Source organism: Gossypium arboreum, chromosome 4, assembly GCF_025698485.1.
Source record: "Gossypium arboreum isolate Shixiya-1 chromosome 4, ASM2569848v2, whole genome shotgun sequence".
NCBI lineage: Eukaryota > Viridiplantae > Streptophyta > Magnoliopsida > Malvales > Malvaceae > Gossypium > Gossypium arboreum.
In genome coordinates this window covers 115,649,879-115,669,592 of record NC_069073.1, presented here as the reverse complement: position 1 = coordinate 115,669,592, position 19,714 = coordinate 115,649,879, and the positions used below count along the sequence as shown (strand labels likewise).

General features: G+C 36.2%; 2 non-coding genes across 2 annotated transcripts; one reads left to right on the top strand and one right to left on the bottom strand.

The window, feature by feature from the left end:
- Window positions 1–1,284: 1,284 nt before the first annotated feature.
- Window positions 1,285–1,390, top strand: LOC128292328 (small nucleolar RNA R71). The gene has a single exon (XR_008282312.1). It is a non-coding gene; the product is annotated as a small nucleolar RNA R71 (small nucleolar RNA).
- A 3,334-nt stretch (window positions 1,391–4,724) lies between these two features.
- LOC128292166 (small nucleolar RNA R71) lies at window positions 4,725–4,830 on the bottom strand. The gene has a single exon (XR_008282151.1). It is a non-coding gene; the product is annotated as a small nucleolar RNA R71 (small nucleolar RNA).
- Window positions 4,831–19,714: the final 14,884 nt, after the last annotated feature.

The following is a 19,714-nucleotide window of genomic DNA, read 5'->3' as shown; positions in this document are numbered from 1 at the left end:
TTTATCTGCTAATTGAATGCTCATCCTAGTTTGTTTGGGTTTCCCAAGATCGAGTTGTTTAAACATTTTATAGGGCATGTCATTAGTACTTTCCCCTAAATCAGCCAAAGCATTGTTAACGTTTAAACTACCAATTAAGCAAGGAATCGTAAAAATCCCTGGATCCTTCAACTTGTTGGGTAGTCTATTCTGTAGAATGGCTGAGCAAACTACGTTCAAATCCACATGTGACGCATTATCCAACTTCCGCTTATTTGCTAAAAGCTCTTTTAAAAATGTAACTGCGTTTGGCATCTACGAGAGAGCTTCAATAAACGGTAAGTTAATATGTAATTTCTTTAATAATTTAAGGAATTTACCAAATTGTTCGTCCGAGTGGTCTTTCTTTGTCGCTCTGGGGTATGGCACACGAGGTTTATATTCTCTACCTACCGGTTTTTTCTTACTGTGGTCCACTTCATCTTCACCTTTATTTACCACAAATCCTTGCCTCTATTCTGGTTTAGGTTCATCCTCAACTAACCCTTCATCATTGTGTACGGTAATGGCATGAAGTTGCTCTTTTGGGTTAGTTTCAATGTTGCTTGGCAGGCTACCTTGTGTTGTTCAGAGATCAACTTAGCAAGCTGTCCTATTTGAGTTTTGAGCCCTTGAATCGACGCTTGCTGATTCTTAAGTGTTGTTTCACTATTCTGAAAACGGGTTTCTGACACCAAAATAAATTTTGTGAGCATCTTTTCAAGGTTCGATTTCTTCTCTTGCTGGTAAGGTTGTTGTTGAAAACCTAGAGAATGTTGTGGTCTTTGATTTCCTTGACCACCCCATGAGAAATTAGGATGGTTCCTCCAACCTGCATTATAAGTGTTACTATACGGGTTATTTTGAGGTCTAGAATTATTTTTACCCATATAGTAGACTTGTTCCTCCTCGGTGCTAGGGTTGAAGGATGGATAATCTGTGTTGTGTACTCCTCCTCCACTTGAATCACACCTCATCACTGGATGTACCTAAGTATAACCATACAACCTGTCAATCTTCTTATTTAAAAGTTTCACCTGGTTAGATAACATAGTAACTGCGTCGAGGTTGAAAACACCAGCAGCTTTCGTCGACTTTGTTCTCATGACTTGCCACTGATATTTATTCAGTGACATCTCTTCAATAAATTCATAAGCCTCATCAGGTGTTTTATTGTTTAACGTTCCATCGGCGGCTGCGTCGATAAGTTGCCTTGTTGAGGGGTTCACGCTGTTGTAAAAAGTCTGAACCTGCAACCATAGAGGTAACCCATGGTGAGGGCACCTTCTCAATAGGTTCTTGTATCTCTCCCATGCATCATAAAGAGTTTCTAAATCCATCTACACAAAAGAAGAGATATCATTCCTTAATTAAGCCGTTTTAGTCGGCAAAAAATATTTAAGTACAAATTTTTCGGCCATTTGTTCCCAAGTAGTGATTGACCCTCGTGGTAACGAGTTTAACCACTATTTAGCTTTGTTCCTCAAGGAGAATATGAACAACCAAAGGTGAATGGCATCATCAGAAACGCCATTTATCTTAAAAGTGTCTCAGAATTCCAGAAAATTTGCTAAATGAGTGTTTGGATCCTCGTCCTGCAAACCATCAAACTGAACGAACTGTTGCATCATTTGAATTCTGTTAGGTTTCAGTTCAAAATTATTTGCAGCAACAACAGGCCTAACTATACACTATTCAGTTCCTATTAATGTAGGTTTAGCATAATCATACATAGCACGAGGAGCAGGATCCTGATTTACTTGGTTTGCAACAGCCACAGGAGGTAACAGATTATTCTGATTATCAGCCATCTCCTCGGTTGTGATATGGATATCGGCCTCTCGCTCTTTCTCTATGTATTGTAGGCTTCATCTTATTTCTCTTCGGTTTCTACGAGCTGTGCTTTCGATCTCACTATCAAAAAGTAGAGCTCTTGATGGGTTTCTTCTAGTCATAAACTATAAAAACCTGCCAGAAGTAAAGAAAAGAAAATTTAGTAAATAAAAACAAAATTAAATTGCAATAAAAATAAAAATGGCTAAAGTAATAAGAATTAAGTGTTCCTAATATGTTAGTCCCCGAAAATGGTGCCAAAAACTTGATGGTCGTGATACTAACTAAAAATTTGACTTAAGGCAAGCGCACCTATCGAACAGTAGTATAGTTATGGTGAGACCGTAAATATCGTATCCATGAGGACTAAAAGTACTAGTAATGACTATCTTTTTATTATCTAGCCTAAGAATTGAAGACTGTTTTTAAACTAAACTAATTTTCTAATTTAACTAAGATTACGATAGAGATGAAAGTTGGAAAATACTTTAGAAAAACCAATGGAGAAGACAATATCCAAGAAAGAATCCACCTAAACTTCACTTATTACCTTTGACATAGACGATTTATTCACTTGACTTATTCCGTAGAAATCCCTGATTTATGTTATTATCCCTTTCGAGACTAAAAACAACTAACTCTAGGTTGATTAATTGAAATCTCTTTCTAATTAAAACTCCTATTGTCGCATTAACTCGATCTACGGATTCCCTTATTATCCCTTTCCCAAATTATACATGTTTTTACCCTAAATACTTAGCATATTTATGGATGTTTACTATTAGATTTGTGGATTTTGGTGCTCTTAATCCGGTTATTTCATGTTTTGTACTCAGGAGAGCACCAAGGGTCAAAAGGAGCCAAAAATGAGCTAAAAATGGACAAAACAGACCAAATCGAGAAGACCACACGGCCTAAGCCTTGCCACACGGGCAGCTCACACGCCTGTGCCTTTCGAGGGTGTCGACCAAGGTTTACATGACTCACACGGCCTGGCCATTGAGCCCACACGGCCGTGGCAATTTAACGGATCGAACACGGCCTGGCAACCACGTCACACGGCCGTGGCACACGGGCGTGTCCCTTTTTCAAGGAGTTGTATTTTACACGGAAAAAGGATACTTATGGGGAAAGAAAGCCAACCAAAAGCCTATAAAAACACCTTAAGTATGACCTAGAAAGGGGCCTCGCTCTCCAGAACTTTTCTGGAACACAGAACCACACGCTGGGAATTACTTGAAGGAAGCCAGACGATCCATCTCAAAAGCCGGAGCTACTCCAAGACTGGAGATCTCTCTCAGAATTCTTTCAGGGGTTTTAGAGTTTTCTTTATGTTTTGTTATTTTCATACTTTTGAGATGTACTCTTATTTTATTATGAACTAAACCCCGTAGATACCTAAGGAGGATAAAACCTATGATGCATCTTGTTATTATTATCTGAACTGTATGATAAATACTTGATTTGTACTTAATTATGTGTTCTTAATGCTTGAGTTAATATTCCGGGTATTAATTCATGATTTGATGTGCTTATGCAGAGGAGGAATAGACCCTGCCTAAGACTAGATTTAGCATAATTAAGCGGAGTTGATCGGGCTCCTGGAAATAGGGTTACGAGGTTTTGCTAGATTAGGGTCAAACCTAATAAGGGGATCCATAGATCGAGTTAATGCAACCCTAGAGTGTTAATTAGAGAAAAGTCTCAGTTATTCAATCTAGCGGTAAGATTTTATTAGTCTTGAATAGGGATAATAACTTAACCTAGGGATCTCTACGGAACAAGTCAAGTGAATAAATCATCCGGTTCAGAGTCAGATAACAAGTGAAATCTAGGTGGATTCCTCCTTGGGTGTCGTCTTTATCAATTGCTTTTCTTCAAGTCTATTTCCAAATTCTCTCTTCGCTTTAATTAAATTAGTTAATTAGTTTAGATAATTAGTTTAATAAAAAAAACCTGTTTATTCTTAGGCCTAGATAATAAAAAGATAGTTATTACTAGTACTTTTGGTTCCCTTGGGTACGATATCCCGGTCTTGCTGTTACTATACTATTATTCGATAGATGCGCTTGCCTTTTCGTCGTGATAATAGTTAGTTTAGGTTTGATCTTTATAAATATTTATTACTTGTTACGAATCACTGCGATCAAGTTGTTGGCGCCGTTGCTTGGGAGCTAAAATATTAGGAACACTAAATTTTTATTACTTTAGCCATTTATTTTTCTTGCAATTTAATTTTTTTATTATTATTATTATTTATTAATTTACTTTTTCTTTCTCTTAGCCGATTTTTATAGTTTATGATTAGAAGAAACCCATCAGGACCACACTTTTTGATGAAGAAATCGATCGAACAGTTCGTAGAAATCAAAGAGAAATAAGGCATAGTTTACGATACACAGAAAACGAACAACAAGACAATACTCAACCTCTAACTGACGAGATAGCTGAAAACCAATACAATCAGCTGCCTCCTGCAATTGCAGCTAATCAAAATCCTGCTCCGCGTACAATGTATGACTATGCTAAACCCTCTCTAACAGGAACTGAATCAAGTATAGTTGGACCTACTATTGCTGCGAATAATTTTGAATTAAAACCTAACACTATTCAGATGATACAATAGTTTGTTCAGTTTGATGGTTTGCAGGATGAAGATCCCAACACTGACTTAGCAAATTTCCTGGAATTTCGCGATACATTCAAAATCAATGGTGTTTCTGATAATGCCATTCGTCTTCGGTTATTTCCCTTTTCACTGAGAAACAAAGCTAAACAGTGGTTGAACTCGTTACCATGAGGGTCTATCACTACTTGGGAACAAATGACCGAGAAATTTTTACTAAAATATTATCCGCAGGCTAAAACGACTAAATTACATAATGATATCTCTTCTTTTGTGCAGATGGATTTAGAAACACTTTATGATGCATGGGAGAGATACAAGGATCTATTGAGAAGGTGTCCTCACCATGGGTTACCTCTATGGCTGCAAGTTCAAACGTTCTACAATGGTGTGAATCCCTCGACAAGACAAATGATTGACGCTGCTGCTGGCGGAACTATCAACAATAAAACACCGGAAGATGCCTATGAATTTATAGAGGAGATGTCACTGAATAACTATCAGTGGCAAGTCATAAGGACTAAGCCAACAAAAACAGCCGGCGTTTATAACATCGATTCAGTCACCATGCTCTCTAATCAGGTAGAACTTCTCAATAAAAAGATTGATAGTTTTCTTGGTTCTACACAGGTACATCCAGTAATGAGGTGTGACTCAAACGGAGGAGGCGTGCATACAGAATATCAATCCTTCAATCCCACAACCGACGAGGAACAAGTCAACTATATGGGTAATAATAACTTTAGATCTCAAAATAACCCATACAGTAATACTTCTAATGCAGGTTAGAGGAACCACCCAAATTTCTCCTAGGGTGGTCTAGGGAATCAAAAGCCACAAAATCCTCAGGGTTTTCAACAGCCACCTTATTAACAAGAGAAGAAGCCAAACCTTGAAGAGATGCTCTCTAAATTCATCTCGGTGTCAGAAACCCGTTTTCAAAATACCGAGACTGCACTTAAGAATCAACAAGCATCGATCCAAGGACTTGAAACTCGGCCAGCTCTCCAAACTAATCTCTGAGGGACCATAAGGTAGCTTACCAAGTAATACAAAACCTAATCCGAGGGAACACCTCAATGCAATTAGTGCCCAAGATAAGAAAGGATTCATTGCACCTGAGCCAGAATTACAGCAAGACAACGCGATGAACAAAGGTCGAGAAGAGGTAAACGATGATGATTCTAAACAGGTAAGTACGAATTATGAACCTCGTATGCCATATCCTAAGGCGATGATGAAAGACAGAACAGAAGAATAATTCGGTAAGTTTGTCAAACTTTTAAAAAAATTACATATTAACTTACCCTTTATTGAAGTTCTTTCGTAGATGCCCAACTCAACAAAATTCTTAAAGGAACTTCTGGCTAATAAAAGGAAATTAGACGCTACACCGCATGTGGAACTCAATGCAGTCTGCTCAGCTATTCTGAAGAATAAGCTACCTAACAAATTGAAAGATCCAGAGAGTTTTACAATTCCTTGCTTAATTGGTAGTTTATCTGTGAATAATGCTTTAGTTGATCTAGGGGAAAGTATAAATGTTATACCGCATACAATTGGCTGACAAAACAGTTAGATTTCCTAAGGATATTATTGAAGATGTTCTCGTTAAAATTGATAAATCTATTTACCCAGTAGACTTTGTCGTCTTAGATATGGATGAGGATAACGAGGTACGTTTAATTTTAGGACGACCCTTTTTAGCAACTGCCGGAACCATTATTAATGTAAGCATAGGGGAGCTAACACTTCGTGCAGGTGACGACGCAGTAACACTCCAAGCACGTGACTCAGTCAAAACCCCTAAGACTCAGGATAATGCTATAAAACCTGTCGATGATAAAAATAATACTCAATCGTCCTTACAGAACCTTCTCAAACCAAGACAACAGAGACAGTGCGCTACTATCATGAAAAGAACAAATACGTCCATGAAGAACGAAGGCTACGGATAAAGGAGCTAGACGAATGGCGAGAACACAAACTGAGAACACATGATAAACTGAAACTACGCCAAAACAAGCCCGATACCTCTTCTAATCAACTTAAAGTAGGCGATAAAGTCTTACTAGATGCCATCGATCCTCACATTGTCACTACCACACCAAATGAGGAAATCCCTCTTACAGTACTCAGTATTTTTCCATTCGGTATGGTGGAGGTGAGTCATCCCAAGTTCGGCACTTTTAAGATAAACAACACCCGATTAAAACCTTGTTTTAAGATTGATAGCAGGAACGAAGAGTATGAACTCCTCACACCACCATGATAAATCAATGGAGAGGTAAGTCGAGCTTATACTATAAATAAGCACTTCTCGGGAGGCAACCCGAGCACTAACATATTTTGATTTCTTTATTTTTAATTAATTTCTAACACTTCGAATCATTAACGTTATCTTTGAATTGCAAAGTTTTTCAGCACACACGGCCAGGAACACGGGTGTGCCTGAAGCCGTGGCCAAACAAGGGAAGAGACACGACCGTGCGAGACGGCCGTGTTGAAGCAGGACATGATTTCCCCAAAACACGGGGTGCGATAAATCTCCACAGCCGTGCGACATGGCCGTGGGTGAACTTGATAGGAAGAACACGGGCGTGGGATAGAAAACCACGAGCGTGCCAAGGACAAGGCTCGATTCTGTTTCTTCGACACGGGCGTGCGACAAGCCCATGCCATTCAGCCGTGTACAACAATACACGAGCGTGGTACCATAACACACTGGCGTGGGAGAAGCGAACAACGCTAGGTACGACCGTGCGACATGGCTGTGTGCTACACACGCCCAATACACACGGGCGTGTGATAGTAGCTGGGCACGACCACATTTGAAAATTTTGAAAAACACAGGCTACCCTCACAATACACAGGCGTGGCCCTAGGTCGTGTGCCCCTCCCATATATAAACAAACCACTGTTCATCTTCTTCGTCCTTTCAAAACCCTAGCCGAAATCCACCCTCCCCCAACCCCTACTCCCTATTCCGGCCACCATTCCTTAGATTCTCACTTCCCTAACCCCCAAACCACCCTCAAAGTCACTCCACTTGCATTAATCCCCATTTTTCCCTCCCTATACCCTCTATTTTCCCACCACACGGCTTCCTCCCCGCGTCACACACCCGTGCTCTCCATTACACACCCGTGTGCCGCCATACAACCACCCTTGGTTTACTTCCTCAACTTTATTTTTCCAATTTGTATTACTACATTAGTATTATACATGCTTTACATAGATATTGTACTATTTTGCTTTAGATAAGTTAGGAACTTGACTTAGAAATCTCTATATTATATTTAAGCCACTAAATAGTATATAATAGTTTTTTGGGCCTCTTGCTTAACTACTAATGTATCTCAGATTCTATCAATGCTCATATATTTTCAGGTACATTATGTCGTCATCGAGAGGAAAGCAGGCCGTAGTCCCATCCTCAAAGAGACGTAGGGGACCGGGTTCTTCCTCGGTACGAGCTATAGCCGAAGTTCGGCACTCGTTCCTTGAATTTCCACAAGCCTCGCAGGAGGAACTATTTCAAATACTTCGTACACGACCCATCACCACAGGTCGTTACATCGATTGGGCTACCGTAGAACAAGTCCAGCTCGCTGATGCCATCCGAGCCCTCCTGTCTACAGACCCATAGGAAAGGTTCTTCACTATCACCGAGCCTACTTATTTAGAGCTAACCTTAGAATTATGCTCTACTTTTCATTTACAGGTGGTGATGATGAACAATGACGACCCAGGCACCATTCACTTCCGATTAGGTGGTTTAGTTCGTGCGATGAGTGTCCTAGAGTTTGGAGTTGCTCTGGGACTTTACACCGATGAGTTTATGGAGGAGGAGGACATGAATGCACTCCCATACAATATCCACATCTCCCCCTCCTTATGTTGGAAGGCTTTGGCACCACTCTCTTCCACCTACGACCCCAGTCGCTCGAAGGCCTCAGCTCCCCCCCATTCCCTCCGCTATCTCCATGCTATATTGGCTCACACATTGACCGGGAGGAGAGAAAGCACTGGCGTCGTCAACACCCACGACGCCTGCTATTTATGGTGCATGGCGAATACACACGTGACTAATTTGGCATACTTTATTGCTTTCGCCATTTGCCATCAGAGCGAGAGGCATCGAAGGGAGTGATCTCCATCAGCCCCTACATGACGTGCCTTGCTAGACACTTCAGCCTCCTCGACACCATGGCTCAATCATCCGCGCTTACACTGATCGGTCAGATGTCCCCACAGGGCATCACGACTATGTTACACATGAGGATGATCGAACACTGACGTGGGACCGATCCTCCTCAATACCGTCTCTCTCATGCCATTGACAAGGAGGATCTTGACGATATCCCTGATGATGTTCCCCCCAGCATGAGAAGCCTTCCACCGCGCCACCTAGGGAACGACCAGTTCATGCGGTTGCTTCATTGGCGCACCTTTCCGACCGACTCGCTCACTTCGAGCAGTATTGCACTATACAATTCAAGATAATTCACGAGCGAGATCGGCAACGGGACCGACAGATGGACGACATGCAGGCCATGATGCAGCAACTGTGCTAGCACTTCCACATCGACACTCCAGCACCACCACCTGAGGGCCCCACCAATGAGGATCATTGAATCCTCTTATCTTTTTATTTTTATTTCTCTTTTTATTTTTATTTTTATTTTTATGTTTATTTTTCGTTATAAAGACATATCAATATTAGTAAATTTTTATTTTCCATTTTCTAGTATTTCTAACAAGTAATTCCACTACACTCTCTTCCACACCAACTCTTAATCAGCTCTTCATGATTCTACAGACTTTCAAGCAAAGCTGCTAGGAATATTTTACGCAATAAGGAAATGAATAGGGAACAATACCTAACGAGTGCCATGTTCAATGACTCAATTTCTTCATCTAGCCAAGAATAGTGGCCGCTACCATTTTCCCCAAACACTCCATCCTCAGAATCAAGCTCCGCATCATTCTAACAGGGAGTTTCACCTATTTCCCTCTTATGATTTTCTTTATGTTGAATAGTCTACCTTTGTACATTGAGGGCAATGTGCATCTTAAGTGTGGGGGGGTGAACATGAAACCTAACTTTTTGCATTATTCTCAAATCCTTGAATTTGGTCTTGTGTTTAAGTGATGTTCTCATAATCCTGATCGAATGAATTCTGATTGATCTATAATTATTATTGATATGTCATGAATTAGACCAAGGGAATTATGCATGGTTATTTGATTATAGAACATTAGAGAATCAAGCATGATAAGGTGATAATTTGAGAACTAAAATTTTTAGGTTATTTTCCTGAATTGAGGTATTAACTTGAAATCTTAAGTATACAGGAATGACATTAAAAACCCAAATTTTTGGTGAAATTTTTGAGTCTTTTGAGCATATAGCTTTCTTTCTTGCTCACTTCTTTTGTGATTTGAGTGTGTCAACATTGAACTGTTATTCTAGAACTTGCTTCGATTTTACATGTCAAGATCACACATATGAATTGATATACTGAGATGATAAAGGCACTTAGGATTTAACCCACTTACTCCATAAAAAGCCTTCCCACATAATTAAACCCTTAGTGAACCCCCGTTGAGCCTACTAACCCTTTTTCATTGATTAACCCTCATCATTAACCCATTAACCCATTATTGTTGAAATCTTCTTACTTAATTTGACCCTTTTTATCGAGATTGAATTTAATATTGTTACCTCACTATGTTCACCATTTTTTTGTTACTGAATCATGAAGTATAATTTCTGATTTGTTTTTAAAAAAAAAAAACTCAGTAGTATTAGTGTAATTCTCAGCAAGCTAAAGTTGTCATGAACTCATATAAAATAATTCTAGCTATTTGTTTGTGATTCAGTGATTAAGTTTTTGATAGTGGGGTAACATATTGAAATTATCTCGATTCTAACCCTTGTTCTTCAACCTGTATCCATACCTGTAACCTAAACCCCATTACAGCCATGCAAAGACCTTTTGATTAGTGTGTCATATCATTTACAAGTGGTGGAAATTTGATTTTCATGCAAGCCTATGGTAATAACTTTTCATGTTAGACAATCGAGTGCTTAGTCTTGACCCTTAAACACTTTGAGTGATTTGAGTGAATCTTTAGTGAGGATGTCATCTCTTGTGTATTTAGGACTAAAGTTAATTACTTAAAGGAATGAGCTTACCTATAATTTTATTATCAGAATATTCAATTTAGATTGTTTGAGGCTTTTAATGCCCCTATAGTTAAATTCTCACTGTATAAATTTTCGTGGAATAGTTTGTAACATTATCAATAATGATTATGTAATCGAAAAGAATGAATTCTAGCAGTAAGTGAGAATTTTGCTTGAGGACAAGCAAATGCTTAAGTGTGGGGGTATTTGATAAACGCCAAATTATACATGTTTTTACCCCAAATACTTAGCCTATTTATGGATGTTTACTATTAGATTTGTGGATTTTGGTGCTCTTAATCTGGTTATTTCATGTTTTGTACTCAGGAGAGCACCAAGGGTCAAAAAGAGGCAAAAACGAGCTAAAAAGGGACAAAACAGACCAAATTGAGAAGACCACACGGCCTAAACCTTGCCACACGGGCAGCTCACACGCCCGTACCTTTCGAGGGTGTCGACCAAGGTTTACATGACTCGCATGGCCTGGCCATTGAGCCCAAATGGCCGTGACAATTTAACGGATCGAACACGGCCTGGCAACCACGTCACACGGCCGTGGCACACGGGCGTGTCCCTTTTTCAAGGAGTTGTATTCTACACGGAAAAAGGATACTTAGGGGGGAAGAAAGCCAACCAAAAGCCTATAAAAACACCCTAAGTATGACCTAGAAAGGGGCCTCGCTCTCCAGAACTTTTCTGGAACACAGAACCACAAGCCGGGAATTACTTAAAGGAAGCCAGACGATCTATCTCAAAAGCCGGAGCTACTCCAAGACTGAAGATCTCTCTCAGAATTCCTTCAGGGGTTTTAGAGTTTTCTTTATGTTTTGTTATTTTCATACTTTTGAGATGTACTCTTATTTTATTATGAACTAAACCCCTTAGATACCTAAGGGGGATAAAACCTATGATGGATCTTGTTATTATTATCTAAACTATATGATAAATACTTGATTTGTTCTTAATTATGTGTTCTTAATGCTTGAGTTAATATTCCGGGTATTAATTCATGATTTGATGTGCTTATGCAAAGGAGGAATAGACCCTGCTTAAGAGTAGATTTGGCATAATTAAGCGGAGTTGATCGGGTGCCTAGAAATAGGGTTACGAGATTTTGTCGGATTAGGGTGAAACCTAATAAAGGAATCCATAGATCGAGTTAATGCAACCCTGGAGTGTTAATTAGAGAAAAGTCTCGGTTATTCAATCTAGGGGTTAGATGTTATTGGTCTTGAATAGGGATAATAACTTAACCTAGGGATCTCTACAGAACAAGTCAAGTGAATAAATCGTCTGGTTCAGAGTCAGATAACAAGTGAAATCTAGGTGGATTCCTCCTTGGGTGTCGTCTTTATCAATTACTTTTCTTCAAGTCTATTTCCAAATTCTCTCTTCGCTTTAATTAAATTAGTTAATTAGTTTAGATAATTAGTTTAATAAACAAACCCGTTTATTCTTAGGCCTAGATAATAAAAAGATAGTTATTACTAGTACTTTTGGTTCCCTTGGGTACGATATCCCGGTCTTGTCGTTACTATACTATTGTTCGATAGGTGCGCTTGCCTTTTCTTCGTGATAATAGTTAGTTTAGGTTTGATCTTTATAAATATTTATTACTTGTTACGAATCACTGCGATCAATATTTATCATATAAATAAAAAAGTAATAAGATTCATCTTAGGTTTTATCTCTCTTAGGTATTTGGGAGTTTAGTTCATGATAATAATGGAAAACATCTCAAAGTATGGAAAACAATAAAACATAAAGAAACCCAAAGAACTTCTAAGAAATTGGATGGAAATCTTCAGTGTTGATGTAAATCCTATCTCCGATGTGATTCCGATGGTTGTTCTTGAGTATTTTTTTTCCTTCAACTCCGCGTCTCCCCCCTAATCCTCTTCTAAGGTGTTTATAAAGGCTTTAGAATGCTTCAAAACCCTCAAAAGTGGCCTTTTCCGAGTAGAACTAGACTTGGGCTCGACAGGGACACGGCCGTGTGCCACACCCGTGTGCAAGTGCTCAAACCGTATGCAGTTCTGACTTGGATTAATGTCGACACGGCCATGACACACGGGCGTGTGGTCTGCCCGTGTGCCTCACACGAGCATGTAGGTTACCCGTGTGGAAGTGCTTAGGCCGTGTGAAACACTGTTTTAAGCCCAATTTGTCCGTTTTTGGCCTGTTTCTCGCTCTTTTTGCTATCCTAAGCTCTCTTGAGTATAAAAACATGAAATTAAAGGATTAAGAACATCAAATTCACTAAAACCAAAGAAAAATCATTCATAAATATGCCAAGCATCGGATAAAAATATGTATAAATTACGGTTTATCAATGCTAACTTAATAGCAAATTCAACCTCCCTTTCAGGAAGTAAGCCTAACAATTCTTTAGGAAATATATCTGGAAATTCTCTAACTGCAAGGACTTGATACAGTTCAGATCCAAGTATTCACATATCCAAGATATAGGGTAAATACACCTCACACCATTTTCTGATCAATTCTCAAGCTGACATTACAGAAATTATATTGGTTGAGCATTCAAACCGTTCAGATTCTACATTTATCATATTATCCTCCACAGACTTCAGCGAGATTCTTTTCTGTTTACAGTTGACCACAACGTGCTTGAAGAAAATAAAGTACAAAAAGAATGAAAATAAAAAGAATAGATGATGTAGGAATGAGATAAGGGCTGACGTGTAAAACAAAATTGTGGCATAATATTATTTTCTTTTTGATATTTTGCGGAGAAATATTATTGAAAGGGGTTATATTTGACATGGTAGAAAGCATCAACTTAATAATTTCACTTTATTTTGCTTTAAAGTTGAGCAAATTACTTAGTGAGGATGAGATGAAATTTTAAGTCATCCAAAATCTATGTTTTAAATTACTGTTTTTATTATTAATCTTATCTCAATACCCAGGGTATCAAGCTCAATTATGTGAGCTCAGAGTTGGTTGTGCTTTAAATTTCAAATAAATCTTAACACCCATGCATTAATAAAAGACACATTTAAGAAATTAATTCCGCAACGGTCCTATTTAAGCAATAAAAAAATACATGTTATTATAATTGCAATTATATCTTCTATTATTTTTATATGAAAAACACAACTTTTAAACAAATCAAATACCTAAAAACATCAGGATGTCTTAGCCACAATAATATTTTGGTTTTCTTTAAAAAGAAGAAGAAATTCGTGTTTATGTAGAACCGCAAGCTTGGAAATGTTGCTATGTAGGACACAAGCATTTACTGTACAGGGCGAACTAAGAAACACCAGATGATTGGAATTTGCAGTGCTAATTTATGAATTTCTTAGGCCAAAAAAAAGAAAACAGCGTCCTATGCATTTATAACCAGAGATTTAAAAGCAAATAAATATATAAAAGGTCAAATATATATTAACCACGGAATCCTTAGATATTGAACTCAGAAAGCAACGTTTATGAATTATGATGGGAGGTTCATATGGTCAAATATTAAGATTATCTTCAAATCGTCCAACACAAGGATATCAATAAACACCTGAAAATCACCAAGAAATTATAGTCCAATGAAAGGGATGAGAAGGATCTGCTTGTATTTTTCTGCCAGCTGCCTAGTTTTTAGGCTGTTCACCGAAACTTTCTTTGGTAAAGATGGAGACTGCAAAAATATTTAAAAAAAAAAAAACACAAAAATAAATTCCAAAATGGATTTACAAAAATAAATATCGAAATGGGTTATTTGTTTGAAAATTTTATGGTGATTCATTTTGATTTGTTTTTTTTTTTGGATTATTGTGGTAAAAGAACTACGTTTTACAAATATGGAAGATGTGTTATGTAATAATAATTTTTTATTGGGATAAAAAATAAAAAAATAAGGGTAAACTATCAAAATAGTCACTTTTGTTTGACTCAAGTTACATTTTAGTCACTTATATTTGAAATGTTACATTTTAGTCACTTACGTTATCGCGTTGTACCATTTTAATCACTAAATCGTTAACTGTCATTAATGGTATAACAGTAAGCTGACGTGACATGTTAAATAATTATTTCAAATAAAAATTTTAGGTTAATTTATACAAATGGTCCCCTTATTTGTTCATTTTGAGTAATTTAATTTTTGTTCTTTTATGTTTTTTAACTTTACTTTTTTTTCTTTTTTCTTTTTCCATTTATCTTCTGTTTCTCCTTCTGTTTTCTTCCTTTCTCCATTTCTTTTAACGTAGTTTTTCTATATTTTTCATTTGTTAAAACTAATCCCTATACTTTTATTTTTTTGAACAATTTAATTTTTTTGAGTGAGGCGAGCTTGTGGACTAGTTTCAACAAATGAAAAACATAAAAAAAAATAAAAACTACGTTAAAGGAAATGAAGAAGGGAGGAAAACAGAGGGAGGAGCAGAAGAGAATGGAAAAAAAAAAGAAAGTTAAAACAACATAAAAGAAAAAATTAAATTACTCAAAATGAAAAAAATATAGGAACCAATTGTAGAATTTAACTTAAAATTTTCATTTGAAATGATGATTTAACGTGCCACATCAGCTTACTATTACACTGTTAATGGGAATTAATGGCTTAGTGACTAAAATGTTACAACGCGATAACGTAACTGATTAAAACGTTACATTTCAAATATAAGTGACTAAAATGTAACCTGAGACAAACAAAAGTGATTATTTTGGTAGTTTACCCAAAAAATAAATGAGGTTGTTTTGAAAAATATGTGTAAAAATATTAGTAATTTTTCAAAAAATTAGTTATTCTTTAAATGACGTTGTTATTGATTTGTTTATGTGTAAAAATATTAGTAATTCTTCAAAACAATATTAGTAATTCTTTAAATTACGTTGTTATTGATTTTTTATATGTATAAAAATATTAGTAATTCTTCAAAAAATAACAAAACGGTACAAAATTCACTCTCCACCATTTAGACGGTATTTTTGCACCAGAAAATACTAGTGCCCCCCATGTCTCTCCCTCCACCCTTAAAAAATATTTTTTTATACCAGTGCTGCCCATCTCTCCCCCTCCACCCTTAAAATTTTTTTAAAAAAAAACATCATTTTGTGATGATGTTTTCAATTATTGTGTTAGAAAAAACATGGGTGTCACCCATCTCTCTCCCTCCACCCCTTGGAACTGTTTCAAACACCCCATTTTGGTAAATAATGGTATTGGCATACCATTTTAGTATTTAATTTTTTAATTAGTATTATACAGGTAAAAAATCCAAGAAAATAGTTATGATATTTATGAATTTCAAATTACTATTTAATATTTTTTATTTGTTTTATGAAATATATATTTAATATTGTTGAGTGTTTGAGCATGTATCCCTTTCAAAAGGGTTATATTCTCTATTTATATGATATGGTTATTATCCATGGATGGGACGTCGTAGGTAGGTCCCTATGCATGCCAACACGTATCCTATTCTAGGATTAGCACGTGTTTTCTAGATGTGGGTCTGCCCGCATAGTGGTATGAGCCTACATTGTGCGATCTCATTAAAGGATGCAAAAACCTCACGTGCAAACTCGAGGTGCAAACCATGTAGACTATGGGTCAAGACCCAATCGGGTAACCGGGTAACAAGTCAGTGATGGTGAGTACCACAACAATTTGTCCCCTACCTAGTTCAAAGAAGAGTTACAAAGTGACTCTTCTTCACGAGGTGAGAGATTACTAATAGAGAAGCTTATCGCGTACACTTTTGCTTTAGATTGTCACATACACTTCACCGCGTGTTGAGGAATGGTACAACTGTATACAGTTGATTATGCCTTCTTTCTCGGATACATGAATAGTTAAAGTGTAAAACTCTTTTAAAAGGAGGTTATCTTAACCTTAAGAATCAAACCGTTTGAATTTAAAATTTTTGAGGAGTTTCTATTGAGGAGGATAATCGTGTTTCAGAGGTAACTTTCTTAAAATTTACCATTTGTTTTTGTGGTTTTTTTTTGTGTTTATTTGGGCACAATTGTTAGGGCGATAGGAAGTGGTCATATTATTCAGGGCATCCATTGTGGTTCAAAAAGTGAACCTTCACAATGACATGAAGTAAATGCTCCGGTGGAGGTGAAAGCTTATGTTTGCACCACTAAAGAGGAAGAAATGAGTTGTCATTGGCTACTTAGGGAATTCAAATACCCAACTTTGTATATCACTTCTCAATTCTTGAAGGGTCAAACTGATTAAGTGACACCACCGATGAAAGTTTTCTACTTCCCTTGCACGTGTTAAAAGCGGGTTTTCATTTACCTCTCTACCCCTTCATCTATCATCTTCTTGATGAATATAGGATAGCTTCAAAGCAATTATTTGGTTTCTCATGGTGGGTCACCATGGCCTATTTTGTAACATTCGTGTTTTAATTCGGGGTTTGGTACAGTGATGGATCGGGTCAAGAATTAGTATAAATTTTTTGAAATATAATAAATAGGAATTTTAAGTATTAAATTAGGAAGTATATAGATTCAATAAGAAATTAGAAAAAAAAATACTATTTAGATAGGAAATTTTAAAATAGATACATTGATTTAGTTGAAAGAATAAAGAAATTATTGTGGCCAAAGTAGAAAAAATATTAAGATAGGAGATATATAATAGTAGAGGAAAGGAAGGAAGGATTAAAAAGGAATTTAACCAAAGTGTTGTATGAGTCATACTAGGAAATATGAAAGATGAGGAAGGACAAAGTGGTAATTAGCCAAGTAGATATTTATTAGGTGTAATGATGATGGGTAAAAGTAAAAAAAGATGGATGGCTTAAGGACTTAGTGGCAATTTGACCATTTTAATTAAAAAGGTGAGATATTTTAGTGGAATGGTGTAGAAAGTGGGAGAAAAAATTGAAAATATATATCATCTTTTCACAAGCTAGACCGTCACTTATTTCCCCCAAGTTTCATCCAACTTTTTTTTTATTCCCTTCATGTCCTTCCATCATAGTTGAACCATCCAAGCTTCAAACCTTCATTTTTCTTTGAAATTTCCTTAGTGAAAATCAAAGAGCTAAGATAAGAAATGATGAAATTATCATACCATACATGCTTATTTTTATTAAATATTATAGGAAAGTCATTTAATTTTGTTTTTTAACATATAAATGTTATATGTTTTATATGAAATTGAAGAGAAAAAAAAAGAAAAGAAATGAGAGACCTAATTGAAAAAAAAAGGAAAGAGAAGGCTAAGGAGTGAAGGAAGAAGAAAATACATCATCTCAACTTTTTGTTGTAAGTACTACAAGATTTTAAATTATTTTAATTAAATGCTTATATTGTAGTATAGAATTACTTAGAATAGAAATGTAAAATATATATTTAAATTTGTAAATAGATAAAAAAAGATTAGATTATGAAATTATGAAATTTGTAAATAAAATTATAGGTGAAGAATTTGAAATGGTATATTATTTGAACACTAAGTAATGATGTTGTGGTAAAAGTATGTGTGAAAAAGGTATAATATTTGTGATTTGTGAAATGGAGACTAAATTGTAGATAATGGAGAAATGAGAAATCTTTTTCGAAATATTTATGTAAAGCATTTAAATGTATGAAATTCAGCTTTAATGCCCAAGTAGATGGAATTTAGAACTATAGGGATATTAGTGGCATGCCATTAAGGAACCTTAGCGCACTCTCCGATTATTAGCACATTAGTGATTTCCGTTTAGCATATTCATGCTCTCTGTTCAATAGTGCATAATAATGCACCCCTGTATTTGTTCCATATATCTGGTGTGTTCTATTAAGTCTACTTTGGGCTAAGAATATGAGTTGTGAACAAAAGTGAATCACCAATGTGTTGAGGTAAGTTTGATAACTTACAAAAGGTAAGTTAAATTTTATTAAAGTTAGGTATAGTTGAAGAAACTTGTATGTGTGTAAATATGTATTAATTGAATAATTTTAAAATATTTTGTTATGATTCATTTACCTATTTATTCTTGTAGTACTTATTAAGCCTTCACCGGCTTAACACGTTTATTTTTAACGTGTAGAGATAGTTAGACGCGAAGAGGTAGAGTCGGGTTAGAAGATCTCTCATCTCATCACATCCTCAAGAGCTTCAAGAGTAGGTATCATATTTTGAATTAAAATGACATGTACATAGGTAGACCAAATGTGTTCCCATGTGTTAGGGACTAAAATACAAACTCTTGAAACTCTATCTATTTTGGCTTTACTTGAAGTACTTTAATTCTAAATGAATTATTGAAACTATAAGTATGTTTGCAAATGTGGTCTGCTAACATGATGATTATGACTGAGTTGGAGTAGTTTTAAGTAATTTTAATATATTTTGAATTGGTCTTAAGTGTTGAGAAGAATATATATATATTGCAGGGGGTTTTTAGTGAACTTTTAAACTTATTTTTGCCAAATTTTACCCAAGGGTATATGTATCGATACCTAGGCTATGAAATACAAAATTTCCAAAACAGAATGTGATTTTAGTATTGTTTTTGTTATTGGTATTGATTTTTCCCCTATTTTGATTAGAAACAGTGTTAAATCATTTCCAAACATAATCTAACATCCAATAATAACCCCACATGTTTATATTAATATTTTTTTTTAGTTCAATAAGTTAAAATATTATGTATAAATGCTTAAATTAAATAGTGTCTAGCCAAAACAATTTTGGCACCAAATGTAATAGTCTTATACCTGGTCCGTACGATCGGACAAGGTATAGGGGTGTTAAATATTTCATCGAATGTAGCCGGCGAGAGGAGATGTTGTTGATCGTTGTTTTCTAGAATCTATATAAATGCAAATCATAAAATTGAAGAGGTTCAGTGGGTAAGTTTGACTTTACTCCTCGCGAAGGAGTGGAATCAATTATCTCCAACTGGTCCTCGAACCTTCGCCTAAATAGCTATAAATACATACGGGTCAAGTACAAGTTTGGAACTAGTTTTGATTTTCCAACTAAATGGTCCGTACCAAGTAAGAATATGTGCATGCAAAAACGAGTTATTATATCTTAAGTAAGGTGGACACAATATTATAGGCTTCGCTGAGGTCAC